At 60.9% G+C, this 14,520-nt stretch overlaps 1 protein-coding gene across 1 annotated transcript in view; it reads left to right on the forward strand.

Annotated features, from left to right (window-relative positions):
* The window catches only part of LOC117649875 (angiotensin-converting enzyme-like), a 78,723-nt gene that overhangs the window by 33,980 nt on the left and 30,223 nt on the right, over nt 1–14,520 (forward strand). The gene's annotated exons all lie outside the window — the stretch shown is intronic.

Consider the following 14,520-nt stretch of genomic DNA (forward strand, 5'->3'; position numbering starts at 1 on the left):
ATACCGCCGGCGCGGCCGCGTCCCCGGGGGGGCTCCCCACCACCCCCACCCCCTCCACGCGCCCCGCCGCGCCCCGCGCCCGGGCCCCGCGCCCTGGCCCAGCCCCCCGCGCCACCACCACGGCGGACTTCCTGTGCTTCCCAGTCCGCCCCGTCGGCGTCAACGCGTCAACGCCAGGGGCGCCGCCACCCCGTCGCAGTGATCTTTGTCGACCCCTGTAGCTCTGTCTCTTTCGTTCTCATGGGGCGTCCCGTGTAGGTGCGACAGAGCGACAAACAACTCTTTGTAATCAGTCTGCAGATGCACCTAATTGTTCAAAGAGTTAAATATTCGACGAGTTGCTTCTAGGATCAGAGCGGCGTCTCCCCGCCCCTAAGCCCGCCCGTGGCCACCCGCACTCCGCGGCACGTCGACGTCGAAGTCGAGGCTCGGCGCCAATCAAATTCGGATCGGCGGCCGCCGGATATCGCCGACGCAATGCTGGAGGCGCGCTGTCATAACTGACCTCGAGGGCGCGAAGTACTAATGCGAATTCCAAAATCCTTGGCGCCAGGGGAGTGGGAGGCGGTGCACGACGGTGGCGCGGAAAATGGAGTGGGGATAGGAGGCGTTGAACACTTCCCCTTGGTCTAGGCCAATTTGCCTGGTACTGCCAGCTGAGCGATCCCGCACCGCCATTCGTCGTCCTGTCTCTCTCGCACCCCTACCGGGCGCCCGGCGAGTGCGAGAGAGACAGAGCGACCCCTTGTTCTAGTCCAATTTGCCGTCCGGTCGTGGGCCCGGCGTGCTCGCGGTGCAGGCGGGAGCGGGGGCGGGTGTGCGGACACCGCGGCAGGCAACCAGATGGTTCCGAACTGCGTCTCGTCGCTCTGTCTCTCTCGCACCCTCACGGGACGCCCGGCGTGGGTGCGAGAGAGACGAAAACACTGTTCGGGTTCGACCCGCAGACGGCCGGGACTTTCCCCTATCCCCCGCGACCCTCGCGTTAATTGAGGCAGTGGCGTGGTTCCACCGTTCCACCTGCTGCTTTGGGGCGTGGCGCCGCGCGGCACGGCAGCATCACGGGATTACGGGATTACGTTTTTGGCGCCAATTAGTTCGTTGCCTCAAACACCGCCGGCTCGCCAACGAAAAACAACAACAAAACAGCGCTTCTACCGTGTCTTTCAGCCCCCACACTTGTTCTGCAGTCTGACCCTCACCTCCACGGCAGCAGGGGGAGCAGCTGTTCTGTCCAGCGATCCGTTGGTTCCAAGTGAAGTGAGTGCACTTGCACAGCGAGCGGTCAGCGGACTTTCTCTCTGAGCAAATAAGACAGTGCAGAGCATTAGGGTGCCGGGCCCTGGCCCAAAAATGTGGGCCCATGTCCATAGAGTGGTTACTTGCTAATGGTCAAGTGCATTTTCATTACGACAATGAATGGAGTTCTTTTGATTCTTGATATCGGTAAAAGCATCTCTAGAAACAAAAAAGCCACTACTTTTCATGTGGAGTCCTAGAATATTAAAATTGCCTTGCGGAATGTATCGCAATTCGCCTAGCTCTCAGGCGGCTGTCTAGTGCCAAAAAGGGGAGGGGGTCCATGTCCCCTGAACCCCCGCCCCGCCCCACGCCACTGCCCCATCCCCTATCTACGCATCTACCCTGACAGTGTGTCTCCGCGGAGGTTGCAGTGCTTCCCGAATCGGCCGCACCGACGCGATGGCGCTGCGGCCCGACGATCTCGATAATCGAAGCGGGGCATTAAGGCATTAAAGAGGGCGCATTAAAAGCAGCAGCTGGGCTGCGCTCTGGAATACAGTTAACAGGCCGGCCGGCCAGGATGACGTCACGCTTTGGGGGCCACCGGGGCGGCCCTTCGGAACGGAAGACCTTGACCGGGGCATGCTGGCTTGGCCCTGCACTGCACCCACACCTGCACACCCTCCGCCTCCCCCCCCCTCTCTCTCTCTCTCTCGCTCCCCCCCCCCCCCCGCATGCTCGCTAGTTGTACATGAAAGCAATTGCACCCATGCAAACCGCCACATGCTGCATTGTGCTCATGCTAGGTGACACGTGTAGGAGCAGAACAGCCAGGCAGCCAGCCAGGGGTGTCAGCTGGAAGAACAACAAGAGTACCAGCGCGGCCGCGGCGCCGACGGCGAGCAGCTCTAGCAGTTGACAGGGATCCCCAAGGCCTCGCCCGCTTTGCCTGCTTTGCCGCGCCCGCCCCGTGAATACATTACGCGCGGTGGAACTGCCGTACCTCGGCGGCCGGCGGGCTCGCTGCGAACAGTCAGTGCTCGCGTGGCTCCTTCTCCCTCGCACTCGCGGGCCGCCCCGTGCAGGTGCGAGAGAGGCGGAGCGACGCGGGCACCGCCTGGACGCAGCCTGCGCGGACTTACGCGGGTCTGGCCTAGCCGCGCCGCCGCTCTCGTGACTACGGGCAATCACCCCGGGCTCTCCGTCTCCCGATCCCCCGATCCGTCTCAAAGGTTACGGACTCCCGGTGCGGGAGAGTGAGTGAGAGAGTCGTGGAATGACGATTCGAGAGCCGCGCCGCTCAGCGCCGCGCAGTGCCGCCCGCCCGTCGGTCTTAATTCCGATGAGCTGTCACGATAATGTAACGCGTATACATTGTAAGGGATATTGGAAGCCGAAGGCCCGAAGGCCCGAAGGCCCGAAGGCGCGGCCAAGGCCGTGGCGCCGCGTGGCGCCGCGCGGGAGTCGAGTTGCGCTCGGAATCGGTCGTTGTTCTCGAGTGCCCGCTCCGCCTGCTTGTCGGCGGTGCTGGACCGCGCGCTGGGCCGCGCGGCGCAGCCGCTTGCCTGGCCGCGGCTTTCTTTTGTCTGTCTTTGTCGTTCTTTTGTCTCGGCGTGCACGTGCACTTCACGTGACCAAACAGGACCTTTCGTTCGTGGCGACGGCGGTCACGACCGCGATCGGCCGAAAGCCGCGGCGGCGGCGCCGAGAGCGCTCTCTGTGCTCTTCGCCGGCCGCGCCGGCAAGGGTCGCCGTTCGCCGCCGTTCGCGGCTCGGTCGATCGAGGAGAGAGAGAGAGAGAGAGAGAGAGAGAGAGAGAGAGAGAGAGAGAGAGAGAGAGAGAGAGAGAGAGAGATACGCGAAGCCCCAGGGAGGAATCAGAATGGTCTCTTTTTTGCCGGTGTAAAGTGCTAAAGTGCTTGTAGGGTTAATGGTCAATGGTCAATTGTCATTGTCAATTGCCAATGGTCAATCGTGAATCGTCAGTTGTCAATTGTCAATCGTCAGTTGTCAATTGTCAATCGTCAGTTGTCATGTCAATCGTCAACTGCCAATCGTCAATTGCCAATGGTTAATTGTCAATGGTCAATTGTCAATGGTCAATCGTCAATGGTCAATCGTCAATGGTCAATCGTCAATTGTCAATCGTCAATGCCGTACTTCGTTTGTTTCTCTCTAATTGGGAGGAAGCCGGGTCAATGGTCTATGGCCAATGATGGCAATGGTCAATGGTCAATGCCGTTCCTTCGTTTGTTCACCCTAATTGGGAGGAAGCCGGGCCCGGCGGGCCGGACTGCATAGTCCGTCTTGCAAAAGTCGTCCATTGCACCGCCTGCCTATGGCCGACCGTCGTCCCGCGTCCCGGCCGCGCCGCCACTTTGGGCCGAGCCGCGCCGCACCGCGCAGCACCGCGCAGCACCGCGCAGCACCGCGCCGCCAACAAGCACGCCAACAAGCACGCCAAGGAAACGGCCATTCCGTTGTGACACTGCACGCGACACTCGACAGCCCGGGGAGGGGACGCGCGTCACGAGGCCCCGCACGCCCTTCTGGACCGCCAGCACGGCCAGCACGGCCGCCAGCACAAGCCAAGTGCAACCGGGCCTTCCCTCAGTCTGAAATAACGACACGGTCATGACGCACTTGCTGCAGGAAGGCACCGCCCCCCGCTCTGCACGCGCCCGTGCGTGCCCTATGCGCGCGCATGTGTGTGTGGGGGGAGGGGGGGGGGCGTGCGTGTGCGCGCGTTGAAATTCGTGTTTATCACCGGGCATGGTGGTCATATGGTAAACCCGAAATCGTTAGTGCGTCCTTAAAAGGAGCCGGCTGTTGTTAGGCAGAGCTAGCGCGTCGAGCTAGGCGTTGTGCGCCGGAGGAGCCCACATGGAGGTGCATGCGCGGGCGGGGCGGCGTCTTGTCTCGCGTCCCGCATTCGCGTGCTCTTCTTGGCGGCCTCTGACGCGCTGGGCCTTGGCGCCTTGGCGGCCTGGCGGCTTCGCGGCGCCTCGCGGACACGCCCTCCGCGCTGCTCCTCATCCTGCAGGCCGAGCGGGCCGTGCAGTGCAGGCCGCGCAGGCCGTCGTGAACTTGTCCTTGGCGTGCATGTGCTTTGCTTTCTCTGCACAGACACACACACATACACACACACACACACACACACACACACACACACACACACACACACACACACAGAGCAATTAGTGGCGGGCGAGGCATTATGATGTGCTGCTCCACGCGCCGCCGCCCGCGGTCCAGCGTCCAGGAGGCAGCGGGCTGATTCCGAACTCAGGGCTTCAGGCTTTTTCGTTGCTCTATGCTCCTGTCTCTCTCGCACTCGTGGTGCGCCTCGGAGAAAAGAGGGGTGCGAGAGAGACAGAGCGACGTGCCCGCCGTTTGAAATGAGTCTATGCCGCAGTGCGTCCGCGGGCCACTGCCACCGGCCGGCCGCCACCCCGCCACTGCAGACTCATTCCGAGAGTCGTTTTCGTCGCTCTGTCTCGCTCGCACCAATCGGTGACGCTCCATGAGTGCGAGAGAGACAGAGCGACGAAACTGACTCTCGGAATGAGTCTGCTGGCACTGCTCTGGCAGGTGCGCGATGCTGTGTAATGTAACCGTTGGCGAGAGACGGGACAATTCAGCGGCCACTACACTGTGCTGCGGCACAGCCGCACAGCAGCCCGCAGCACAGCGCAGCGGCGTGTGGCAAGTAATCTGGTTCAGGCGTCAGGCCGTCTGGCCGGCCGGCAAGGAGAGTCTGGACACACTGTCAAAAGACCGTCGACATACCCGACGAAACACGTTCACCACGACGAATGGCAAATAGAGCCTCTCCGAACTTATGAGCCCCGAGGGAACCGTCCGGTTTCTTGCGAAGCTTCCTCGGGAAGTGTGTATCGGCCATGTAAAGCTTCGCGGCTGTACCTGCGGCGCGAGGCGTCGCGCGGGACAGAGATCGCGGCGCCATCTAGCGGCAGGCCGGCTGGCCACCACGTCGGGCGACTGACTCCGAGAGTCATTTTGGTCGCTATGCCTCCCTCGCACCTCTACGGGACGGTCCATGAGTGCGGGAGAGGCAGCGCGACGAGAACGACTCTCGGAACCAGTCTGCTGCGGACGTGGACGACGTGGACGCGGGTCTGGCGATGATAACAAGGCGCAAGGGCCGCGGCGACCCGACCCGGAGGAGGTCCAGCCTGGCCTGTCCGCGTAAGCGCCGGTCAGCGGGCTCGCTCCGAACAGTGCGCCTGCCGCTCCGTCTCTCTCGCACTCGTGGGGCGTTCCGCGGCGGTGCGAGGGAGACAGAGCGACGAGACGACTGTTGGGAACGAGCGCCTGCAGTGGCCGGCCGGAAGTAGTGGAACCGGACCGGGTCCTGGCAACGCCTGGCAACGCCACCGGCCACGGCACGGCACGCCACGCCAGCGCCGCCCTGCTTTTGTCTGCCTCGCCAACCCGACCCGACCCGGCGGCCCGCGGACCCCTTTACCTCCTAGTCCGAGTGGCGGCGGGAAAATAAAAGCTAAAATAAAACGAAAGTGAAATGGAAATCGCGTGATTTGTACATGCTGCAGCTGGGTCATCGCTTTCGTCCTGATCCTCTTCGGCGTGGCGCCCACCATGGCATCCGTCTCCGTGCGTCTCCCCCGCGGCGCGGGGCTGCTTTGCAGTCTGATTTCGAGGGCCGTTTTCGTCGCTCTGTCCCTCTCGCATTCATCGGTCGTCCCCAATAGGTGCGATGGAGACAGCGCGACGAAAACGACCCTCGGAATCAGTCTGCCCGCAGTCGGCAGCGGGGAAGGGGAGCTATCGACAACCTTCATCTCGCTTCTCTTTCCGAGTGATGTCATGGAGGTGGCCGCGCCGCCGCGCCGCGGCGTTACATGGCCGGCCGGCGCTACATTTCTTCCTTTTGCTTTATAATGCCCCTTTTTTCCGCCGTCTCATTATGATTTTTGGGCCGTGGGACGCGTCCTGCGTCCTCGGCCCGTTTTTGGCGGGAGAGCTCGGCGACGTGCAATACTCTGTCGCACTCTGCCGCGCGGGAACGAGAGAAAGAAACGAAGCCGAGGGGAGAAATGATCGGCGTTTCAGCTTCGTTTTTCCCCAGCGTGGATTGTTTGGTTTCACGACGTCTGTCTGCGCGGCCGGGCGGCCGGGGGTGACATTTGCACGACGTTGTCCTGGCTGGCGGAGGCCGAAGTCGGCACGACGGCGGCGTCGCCCGGTCGCGAAACGAGACACTGAGCGACCACGCCGACGAACGGACTCATTCTTGAAGCGTGTGTCGTGTTGTGTCGTGTCGGGGGCGGGCTGGGTTGCCGCCGCTGCCGCGCGGGTGGCTGCTCTGTCAGAATAACTAACCAACTTGCCCGCGATTCCGGTTTTTGCGGGGATTCGGGATTCGAACCAGCGACCGCGCTGCGTCCGTGACGTGAATGCGCGGGATGACACAACTCGCGTCGTCTGCTATAATCCGCTCGTCCGAGTGACGTTCGGGGCGATCGGCGTGGCGTGGCGTGGCGGGGCGTGGCGGGGCGGGGCGTGGCGTGGCGTGGCGTGGCAGGACGGGGCGGGGTGCGGGTGGCGGGCGCGCGGCCCGGGGGCTCGGCCTGCCGGTCGCGCTGCCGCATTGGTTGAGTAGCGCGGGGCGTGGCGGCGCGGCGAGGCCCCCAAGCCCCACGCGGCGATCGGCGCGGAAGCCGGCCACCATCGTGGCGGCTGGCGGGCAGGACTGGCGGGCAGGACTGGCGGGCTGGCACAGCTGGCAGCCAGCGTCCCTCTTGAAGTGGATCAAAGTCGCTGAGGTTGTGCCATGTTAATGGCGTGTGTACGGTGTAGGCGCGTGAGTCCAGCGGTATGAGAAAGCTCGTTGTTTCTGCTCCCCCTTCCCCCGTCGCCTTCGTCACCAGGGCGACGGTCTTTGTCTCCAGGATGACGGCCGTCCGTTTGGTGTGTCCTGCGCGACGTACTTTGCGCCCACCGCGCCACGCCGCGCCACGCGGTGCCGGGCACACACGAGGATATTTTGCAAAAGGCAGTCGCGGCAGTCCCGGCGGTAACTGGAGCATCGGCCGGGAAGGGCAGGGCCAATTTCTGCCGGCAGGGGAACTGAGTGCAACTGCCTGCTTGCCTGCCTGCCTGCTTGCCTGCCTGCTCTGTGTGTCGGCCTGTTGTTGCTTTATTTTTTTGTCCGCGACGTTGGCAGCGACGTGCTTTAGCGCGGCTACCGGTGTCGGCGACAAGCAGCATGTCAGCACATCCTGCCTAGGGCACCGTCTGACGCAAGAGTCTCTCGCAGCGCCAGTGTTTACAGTGAGGGGCCATTCTCGTTGGTGCTCTTTATTGCCCCGGCCTTTTGCTATTGAACGGTGTGAGCGTTTGACGAAGCACCGGACTATTTTCTCGACGAGGTGGGCGCAGGCTCGGACTGGCCAGGGCAGACAGGCAGAAAAATCTGCCGGGGCCTTTGGATTTGTGACCAGTAACGTCACGAAGTTGGTAAAAAGTGATTGAATCTCCGAAAGTGGCCGTTTTCGCTGAATTTGAGCGGCCACTGCTTCGATCTAGTTGCGGCCAACGGCCTCCCTCGACGTCCTAGTATTCTTAAGACCCTACTCTTTCGTGCCCTGTATCGGGAAGACGTTGACCACAACGATTTTGCCTTTGACCGCAACGATTTTGGGACCAAAGTTGGTCAAAAAGTGGTCGAATCTCGGAAATTTGCTGATTTTGCTGACTTTGGGGGGCCACTGTGTCCAATCTAGTAGCCGTAAAAGGCCTCCCTCGACGTCCTAGTATTCTTAAGACCCTACTCTTTCATGCCCTGTATCGGGAAGACGTTGACCACAACGATTTTGCCTTTGACCGCAACGATTTTGGGACCAAAGTTGGTCAAAAAGTGGTCGAATCTCGGAAATTTGCTGATTTTGCTGACTTTGGGGGGCCACTGTGTCCAATCTAGTAGCCGTAAAAGGCCTCCCTCGACGTCCTAGTATTCTTAAGACCCTACTCTTTCATGCCCTGTATCGGGAAGACGTTGACCACAACGATTTTGCCTTTGACCGCAACGATTTTGGGACCAAAGTTGGTCAAAAAGTGGTCGAATCTCGGAAATTTGCCGATTTTGCTGACTTTGGGGGGCCACTGTGTCCAATCTAGTAGCCGTAAAAGGCCTCCCTCGACGTCCTAGTATTCTTAAGACCCTACTCTTTCATGCCCTGTATCGGGAAGACGTTGACCACAACGATTTTGCCTAGGCTATTGACCGCAACTTGTGTGGGAGCGGTAGACTCACAAAGTTGGTCATGAAGGGTAAAAACTATGATGATCGGGGGCCTTTTGCCGTCTTATCTGCCGGGGCCTTTTGGGGGCCAGTCCGAGCCTGGGTGGGCGGGGCGCGCGACGGGGCGCGCGGCGGGGCGCCGGTCGGCAACCCTAGGGCCCGACTTCCAGCCTTCCAGCCCGAGCCACTCGTCGCTGGAGGCTTCGAGAAGAAGGTGAAGGCTGGAGTCTGAGGAAGATATTTTGCAAGTTTCGCTCTGATGTAACGCACACATGCACACGCGCGCGCCGGTCGGAGCGCCAAGCCCGGCCAAGCCGGCGAATGGTCAGTGAGCGGGCAGTGCGCATTGAAATTAAGAAACTGGAGCGCACCGATTCCTGGATTCCGAATCAATCTTTGCCCGCCTTGCACCAAGTTGTGCCAAATCGTCCGCGGCTCTGCCGGGCTCTGCCCCGTTACTCCGTTCAAACTGGGAAGAGTGAGCTCCTTCCCTGTTTGAACGGAGTATGGTGGGGCAAAGCCCTCGTATGCACTACTCCTCAAAAAGTGGCATCTTATCTGAGTACCTTTTGCCTGTGGTATAGTCTTGAGCTAAGAGTATTTTCATTTTGAATAAAGAAGGGGCATCTATCTCTAGGGACCAGCACATTTTTACGTAGCCCAGGCCTTACCGAGCACCCCAAGGCGAATGGTGTCTAGGGTTCAAATTAAAGCATTTCGCTCCTCTTCATATTGAGAAGGTTCGTTCTGGTATGTAGTTTAACTTCCACGGGCCTGAATCGGCAGAGGTTCAAACCAGGTCCATCATGTTCATGTGCTCTCTTTGGTGCCCACCCACGACTGTCTTGGCTTTGCCTCAACTCCAGTTCGTCGTCCCCCCTTCTTCCTCCCAAACCTTACTTTTATGGTCTCTTTAATCCATCCTGCCCCCTCTGCAACAATTATTCACCCATTTTCAAAATTTTCAAAATATACTCCTTTTTGTTTAGAGGGTGTGTGTAGAAAATGGTGCCATAGAATCATGTCCCAATATTTGGACAACCCTTTCATGGAATACAGCAACGTGTTTCGCGAGGTGTTTTTGTGAATAATTTCAATGCGCCTATACACTAAACCGGCCTGAACGAAATAAAAAATGCAAAGCAGTTAACACGGGAGAAATGTTGGCATAAGAAATGTGGAGCACTTGGCGCTTCACCTCGTAAAAGATAAAAATGCGCCATGCAGTCTAGTTAGAGCCGTAACACGCCTGTTTACCCAATCTAGTGCAGCAACGTGCCCGCCACGCGGCCCCACCTCCCATCTGGGCTGGCATGTCCGCGGCGTGTCTGTGACGTGTCCGCGACGTGTTCGTGGCGTGTCCGCGGCGTGTCGCAAAGCCGCAACGACTCACCGAATACGCGGAATAGCTCGGTGTTAATGACTGCGTGTGGGCCGTGCGCAGCCGAGTGCGCAGCGCTGTAGAGGGTCTTGACCTCCTGGCGGTGGCGGCGCGCGCGTTGGTCAAGACGGCCATGTCGTTCTCCTGGCGCGCGCGCGCCGCATGCATGCTGCTGTATGTGGGCCGCCGCTACAATGTAGGGGACTGGTTGGTGGGCAAGAAAGTAAGGACTCGAGCACGATTATGTTGTGGTGTCGTAGAGTCGTTTATTTCATCACTTGGTTGCCTTATACTTTAATGGTAACATTTTTTTCCCATGCTCTTTTTGCATCCCTTAGTCGTGCACTCCAAGGAGTGCTCCCGGATCGTCGATCGTGGTCTTCATCCTCCACGCTCGTCTTCGGCCGCCCCGTCGCGGGCCGCGCCGCATTGAGCAAAAATTGAGTCAGTCACCCGTACAGTGCTTATTCTATCTCTCCCATAAAGCTTATCAGTGTCAACAAAACAAAATTAGATATCTAAAACTAGTCCCTCCCTGCGTGTCGGCAGCGAGGCATCACGGTGTGCAGTCCGGCCAGCCCTGGGCCAGGCGTTGTCGTCGCCTCGGCTGACTGGTAGTGAGATCGTTGGGGCCGCGAGCCCTGCCCTGCCGCTCAGTCTCTAGTCCCAGCCGTGGTGCTCCTCGTGGTGGTGCTCCTCGTGCTTGACGTGCACGGGCACGGGGACTTCCTTCACCACCTTGACGGGGTAGGGCTGGGGCACGGGCACCTTGACGGGCACCTCGACGGGGTAGTGCACCACCTTCTCCACGGGGTAGGGCACGGTCTTCTCGACGTGGTAGGGCACGGGCTTGTCCACGTGCACGGGGTAGGGCCTGTCCACGTGCACCTTGACGGGGTAGGGGACCTTCTTCTCGACGGGGTAGGGCACCAGCTTCTCGACCTTGACGTGGTACGGCCTGGGCACCTCAACGGGGACCTTGACGGGGTAGGGCACGATCTTCTCGACGGGCACGGGGATCTTCTTCTCGACGTAGACGGGGTAGGGCTTCTCGACGGGGACGGCGCGGGGCACGTCATAGGGGACCTTGACGGGAACGGGGATCTTCTTCTCGACGTGGACGGGGTAGGGGGCGGGCACCTTGACGTGCACGGGGACGGGCACGTGCTTGACGTGGTGCACGGGGTAGGGCTTCTCGACGGGGATGGCGCGGGGCACGTCGTAGGGCACCTTGACGGGGACGGGGATGTTCTTGACGTGGTGCACGGGCACGGGCACCTTCTTGGTGATGACTTTGGTGATGGTCTTCTCGTGGTGCTCCTCAATGTCGGTGTGCGGCTCGGGGTGGTGGTGGCTCAGCTCGATGCCGTGGCCGCCGTACTCGTGGCCCCCCAGCTCGTGGCCGCCGAAGGAGATGTCGCTGTAGCTGCTGCTGCCGCCGAGGTCACCGAGCTCGTAGCTGCTGCCGCCGCCGTAGGAGCCCAGGGAGTGCTCCAGCCCGCGCTTCTCCTGCTTCTTGTCCTCGGTGGCCGTGGCCGCGGCGTCCGCGGGCGCCGCCTCCTTGGCGGGCTCGGCGGCGGCGGCGGGCGCCACCGCCTTGGTCTCGGCCGGCTTGGCGTCCTCGGCGGCCGCGGCCGCGAGGAGCAGCAACGCCAAAGCAAACTGCAAAGAAGGAGGAGGGGGCTGAAAGCGCTGAAAGTGATCCTGCGCTGCTCCCTGCAGTGGTCCAGCAGTGGTCCTGCAGTGCTACTCGATTGCGGCGCGGCCACCGCGTCGTGCCTGCAGCGCCCCCACCACGCCGGCCACCGCGCCGAGGCACTAGATGAGGTCCTTAACCCGCCGCGTGTTGTGTTGCGCCCCCTCCCGGCCCCTCCCCCCTCCCCCTCCCGGGCGCTGGACCGCGGCCTTGGCCTACCTCTAGCGCGGCGCCGCGGCGTGGCGGCCCGTGGAGGGGGTCGGGTGCGCTGCCCTCAGCCTCGCGGCGACTACGTCGACTACGTCGGCGTGCTCCCGATGTGCCCTCGGATGTCCCGGTACCCTACTGGACCCACTCGATGGTGGGGAGTGGCGTGCAAGTTGCAACGACCGCTTGCCAAAGCGAGGCGTGGCACGCCCTGGCACGCCACGCCACGCCGCGCCACGCCGCGCCGCGTGAGTGGCGAAACCCCACTACCTGCATTACTTGCTGCGCCGCCACGCCGCGCCACATCAATCATGCCGGTGGGTATCGCTATCGCCGGCCCGGTGGCTGATCGGCCGGGTGCGGGTTCGCGTCCCGCCGCGGCCCGCCGGGGTTGCTTGAGCGTTTCTGAATTGCCGCTTCAGATTCCCCAGTCATCGCCAGCCTTGCTGCCTTGCTGCGGTCGCCTTTCGAAACGAGGTGGCGGCGCTGCGCTGACCGCGGGGCGGCGGGGCGGGGCGGGGCGGGGCGGGGCGAGCGGGCGTTCTCGGGCGTTTCTGTATTAGAAATTGCGCGCCAAAGTCGGAGTATCGCCGCGAAGATTCTAGACCGGCGGCGCGTGTTGCAAGGCGTGGCGTGCCGGCCGCGGGAAGTGTTGTCACACGCCCTGCACACAGTGTGCCGCACACACACGCACACACGCTGCTCAGCAGCAATCGCCCCAATTCCGTACCGCATCGCCGACGCCGCCGTGCCGACCGGTTGCCTGCGTGCGCCAGGCCCTCGGCCGGCCCCTCGGCCAGCCCCTCGGCCAGCCCCGACGCGACGCGTGCAATTGTCGTTGCTTCATGCAAAATGGTACAATTACTTATTGCCCCGGAGGCTGGCAGCAGCAGCAGGGCGATTTAAGCCGCGCCACGAGGGGTTCCGATCCTATTTTAACGACGGTTCGATTTATTGCGATCTGATTGATAAGAATGAAATGACAGTCTGAGCTACGACTAACGCTTAGCGGCTTCGAAGTGCTTTAGAAGCGCCAAGAATTGATTCGCAGAAAATTTGGATTTTTCTGAACTTTTCGCTCAAATTTGGCAGAAATTACATGTTGACGGTACCGACGTTAAAGCCAAAATAGCGGAAAAACAAAGACAGAAAAGTGCAAATTCTCACCAAACGGACGCCACCCAAGTGGTGGTGCACGTGAACGTTCGAATTGCTCTTCCACCCCGCCGCACTCCGGGGGCACCGTTCTGCCCCACTTGGGGCACCCGCAGGGGCACCCCGTCCTTTCACGAGCCCACCCCCGCGACACCCACGCCCCGCCCCGCCACGCCCACCTCGCCCACTCCCGCCCCGCCCCGCCCCCCGCCCCGCCCCGCCCCGCCACGCCCGCCCCCACGCTGCCCCGCCGCCCCGCCGCCCGGATCGAGTGGTGGCGATGCCTTGGCCCGAGCGCACAGCCCCGCCCCCTGATCGAAATTTCTGGAGAGTCGCGCACCGTAAACTAGAGTGTGCATTCGGTGCCCACGAGGGGCATTTGACTTTTTCAAAACGTGTGTACTCAGTACATTCTATTTTGAAGTGCTTGCATGCAGAACTCAAGTCTGGAAGCTTAAAATGATGGTCAGATTTAAACACTGTCCAACCCATTAAAATTGAATTGATTGGAAATCATTTTTGTAACGAGGTGCAAGGAGGTTTTTCTTGGTTAAGGGACGAAACGTATTTCTGATATAGACTTTCAAAAACGTTGAACAAATTGTAGTATTTCATGGAGAAGTATTTACCGGAGTGGAAAAGATCACCCCAGTAATTATACAAAGCAAACGTGATTTAAAAAAAAATGTCCTAAAATGATAGAGCAGGGTTGTGGCAGTGTTCACCCCCTAACTGAGCCCTTGAGATGGCTGTGCCCGAGACCGGGCAGCCACTGTGCCGAGAGAGGTGTGATTGTGTGGGGCTTACCTGGGCCTTCATGTCGCTGGCTAGGGGGCTGGCAGACGACTGCTTCTGCCCGACGCACGGCCCCCTTTATAGCGCGCCCCACCGCCCGGGCCGCGGCCAGGCCCGCCATGCCCAGCCCCAGACGCCCCGCCGCCCTCGCGCGCCCCCGCGGCCCCCACGGCCCCCGCGGCCCCCGCGGACGAGCCCCTGCAGCAGTGGGAGATCTCTCTCTCGCACTCATGGGGCGCCCCGCACTGGTGCGAGAGAGATAGACCGACGGCCGCACTGTGCAGCGGAATCAGTCTCCAGCCTGCAGGCCGCACCGCGCTCCAGCACCCCACCCCGTCCCGCAGTCACACCCCACCCCACCCCGCCTCGCCCCGCCCCGCCGTCACACCCCACCCCGCCTCATGGTCCATCCTAATGTGGCACCTAGCCTCTCTGGTCAAGTGGCCCATGAGTGCTCTTCCCCATACCTTGCGAGCTTGCCAGCCAGTGCGCTTCGATTTGGCTCAACGAATGCATGGTGTGTCCCAATAGCAGACTTGCAGCCCCGAGAAGGAAGCAACGCTTCTCTGTCAGCAAAAACTGAACAAAAATTTAAAAAACAAGTAGAACAGAAGAATTTTTCCCATGAAAGAAACAGAAACAACAATGTATCCAGCATGCATCCAGATGATCATTTGTTTCAATTTTGAGATAATTTTTTCAGGTGATTGTCTTTTATTGTCTAGAATGAAATGCGCACTGGTCAAGTGGCACGCGGTG

This window comes from Thrips palmi, unplaced genomic scaffold (assembly GCF_012932325.1).
Source record: "Thrips palmi isolate BJ-2018 unplaced genomic scaffold, TpBJ-2018v1 HiC_scaffold_4, whole genome shotgun sequence".
Classification (NCBI taxonomy): domain Eukaryota; kingdom Metazoa; phylum Arthropoda; class Insecta; order Thysanoptera; family Thripidae; genus Thrips; species Thrips palmi.